This window comes from Lolium perenne, chromosome 5, assembly GCF_019359855.2.
Source record: "Lolium perenne isolate Kyuss_39 chromosome 5, Kyuss_2.0, whole genome shotgun sequence".
NCBI lineage: Eukaryota > Viridiplantae > Streptophyta > Magnoliopsida > Poales > Poaceae > Lolium > Lolium perenne.
The window spans coordinates 156,732,963-156,736,553 of NC_067248.2; the positions used below are offsets into that span (position 1 = coordinate 156,732,963).

A 3,591-nucleotide genomic window follows, 5' to 3' on the forward strand; every position below is an offset into this window, starting at 1 on the left:
GTTCCGGCTGCGGCGAGATGCGCGACTATTTTCAGAGAAGCCCGGATGGATCTTCAACATACAGCGAGGAAGAAGAAGAAGAAGACCAGGGCAGTGACCTGGATAGACTATGGGATAGATACAGATAGGATATTACGTCATTTGATCTTGAATAAATCGTGTGCTGCTGTACTCATTTGATCTTGAATAAAGCGTGTGCAGCTGTACTCATTTGATCTTCAATAAACCATGTTCTTCATACTCTTTTCAATCAGACTATTTGGTAGCAAGAGCACTTCTCCATCTGACCGTGGTAGTGTTATTGTTCAGCAATAAAATCCATTGCTACAAAAAGTGAAGTAACAATCGACACCAACATTATAAACCTTACAGTAGGCATACAATTTCAGCGTTGAAAAGGCAAACAAACGATTACAGCTAAAAACCTTGCATGGATATTGAAGAGTTGCAAACAAGAAATAACACCATAGGCCTAAGCTCATAAACTATGACTAAGCATCTGGCAAGGAGTCAATCGCCCACTTCACAAAATTTGCAGTACATTGTAATGTCACTGGGAGAGTTCCGAGCCTTTGTAAAACCTCCTTCCTCATGTGGGGGACTTTATATCGGTTGCCTCCCAGCTGAATAAGTACTTCGCGCATGCAAGCTTGCAACGTCAGGAAGATTCTATTGCTTCGTTCTGCTGGGTACTCTTCGAAGGCCTGCTGCACCTTGTTGACAATGTCTTCAATAGATCCTGCACAAATATTTCCAAAAACCCTTAACGTCAAACCAACTCAAACTTAAATCAAAGCAACCCAAACTTACGGAATGCAGAGTACTACCTGGAGATAACTTGTGAAAAATTGATTGAAGCGCTGCAAAAAACCCAAGGTCAAGGATATTTAGGTCAGGGGAGTTCGGAGGCTGGCATGTGAGGCGGATGTCCCAACCATCAGCTTGAGCCGCAGCGACAAATTCTGGGTCATCCACAGGGATATGCGTTTTTGCATTATCTTGTTGAATCCAGATTGTCGTTCCACGCTCGGATGCAGGCCATCTCTGCTTTATTGCCGGTAGCAGAAAAGAAAATTAATCATGTAATCCCTGCTTACACTTTGGGTAACCGCTGGGAGTACCTTAGTGACCTAGTACAAAACGATCACCATGTCAATAAGGGCCATGTAGACAAAATTCGAGACACTAAAAGTGAACATAAACCTAGAAGTCCTTACCATTGTTCCAGCTTCTCTGTTCTTGCTGTTTCTCTTTGCCGCTTCTTGGTACGTGAACGGCCATATTCCAAGTTTTCCATCGAAAATCACATTGCCATTAGCATCAAATCGTGGACGAGCGACGGCTGCCAAGAACATGACCTACACAATAACATGACCATATCATTATTCAAAATAAACATTTACAAACAGAGTAACTCAGTTAAATTTCTCACCTTCTCAATGAAGTTTTTGCTTTGCGTGCTACGGTATGGATCCTCTTCGCCAAGAGCCAAGTAATAATTCTGGCTACCGCGTGTGCGGTAAAACCATTTCTCATCGATGTGTATCACATTATACATTTGTTTAAAATTTGAGTCCTCAAAGTCTATAATGTGTTCAAACATGGATAAACAAAATCTTACACGAGCTACCTTGTTATCATCCGTCAACGTGGACTTGATGGCATTTGTGTGACGCCTAAACAAACCCTCGTTCAGACGTCGCCATAATGTAGTCTTTGACATGTTCAGTTCAATTGCTAAATCTCGAAGGGTAGTCCTTTTACTCAAATCCACCCGTTTGATAGCCTCCGCATCAAACGGTAATCTCTGCCGTCCCGAATTTCCACGTTTGCTTTCAAGTCCTTCCAGTCCAAGTGTTTTGCACTTTGTCCACCAATTCACCAATGTACGTACAGGGATCTTTGTTAGTGCAGACACCTCCTCAGACACCCCTCGACTTAACACCCCAGCAGAGGTCCTCTCTAGAAGCATTACGTACGCAGCTTGCTTCTGATGGAGCTTGTACCAATTTCTTTTCCTCCTTAACGTACCATTGGAACCTGCGGGATAAAGTGAAAAACCGTTAAACAAAGAGACTATTGGATTAGTACCATTAAAAACAAGCATGCAACGTGTGGGTCAGAAGAATGATTACCATTCTCCATCGGTTCCTCATTTGAGGCGTCCTCTGGTTCATCATCTACATGCTCTTCGGTGTTGCTTGATGAGCCACCTACATCATCACATATGGTTACAACAGAAGTCAGTAGTACTAATCATTTACAAATCAGAAGGCACAACTAATACTATGGTGCACATATGAGCATGTATGGCGAAAACAGAAGTCAGAAGTACCAATCTGGTACACATATGACAAAATATGGCGAAAACAGATAGCAGTACTACCACTCTGATACACATTTGAGTATATATGGCGAAAACAGATAGCACTACTACCACTCTGATACACATTTCAGTACATATGGCCAAAACAGATTGCAGTACTACCACTCTGATACACATTTGAGTACATATGGCCAAAACAGATTGCACATGCAGAAATTTACAAACCGTACAAACAAGTCAGTACACATGCGTAAATTTGATCAGATTAATTCTCAGGTCTAGTAGTAGTAGCATGGAGTATGGAGTATGGAGTATGAGCATGTATTGGGAAAACAGAAGTCAGTAGGACTAGTCATTCACAAATCTGCTACACATATGATCAAGTATGGTTAAAACAGAAGTCACCACTACTAGTCATTCACAAATCTGCTACACATTTGATCAATTATGGTTAAAACAGAAGTCACCACTACTAGTCATTCACAAATCTGCTACACATATGATCATGTACTCCACTACTAGTCATTTACAAATCTGGTAGACATATGATGAACTATGGTGAAAACAGAAGGCAATACTACTACTCTGCTACACATATGATCAAATATGGTTAAAACAGAAGTCACCACTACTAGTCATTCACAAATCTGATACACATATGATCAAGTATGGTGCTTCTGTAAAGATCTAAGGGAAACATATGATCAGATTACAAGTACTCCTACTGATACTGTTTCCAATCTGAACAAAAAAGAATAGTTCAACAGAGCTACTGACGCTATACTGCTACAAATGAAATCTGAACACATGCTAGTGGTACTGACGTGGGCATGAAATCTGAACACATGCTATACTACTACACATGAAATATGGACGTGGGCACACAGGCTAGCTCATGCAAAATTTTACAAGGTCATGGCAGCTCATGGTAGAAACATACTCGTACATGCTATACATAGTACTGTCCCTCATGCAGAATTTTACAAGGAGTACCTTCATTAGGAACGTGTTGAGGAGGCCATTGTGTGAAAGGTGCACGGACACGCCTGCGGCCAGTAAGTCCGAGGCGAGATCGTCCATGGCTGCGTAGTCCAGGAACACCGGCCATGGTGCGGTTGACAATCGACCGCACTCGGTTCGCAACTCCATGGCGGGAATTGATAAGCCTAGCTTGGCCATTGACCTGACCTCCCTCTCGTGCGACATGGTGAGAACCGTCTTGTCCAACCTGGACATGGCTGCGCCCAGAACGCACAACTCCGGCC

General features: G+C 42.4%; 1 long non-coding RNA gene across 1 annotated transcript; it reads right to left on the reverse strand.

The window, feature by feature from the left end:
* Nucleotides 1-1,068: 1,068 nt before the first annotated feature.
* On the reverse strand, nt 1,069-2,021 carry LOC127304876 (uncharacterized). The gene is made up of 3 exons (XR_011746011.1): nt 1,433-2,021; nt 1,218-1,358; nt 1,069-1,130 (listed from the first exon to the last, which is right to left on the reverse strand). It is a non-coding gene; the product is annotated as an uncharacterized lncRNA (long non-coding RNA).
* Nucleotides 2,022-3,591: the final 1,570 nt, after the last annotated feature.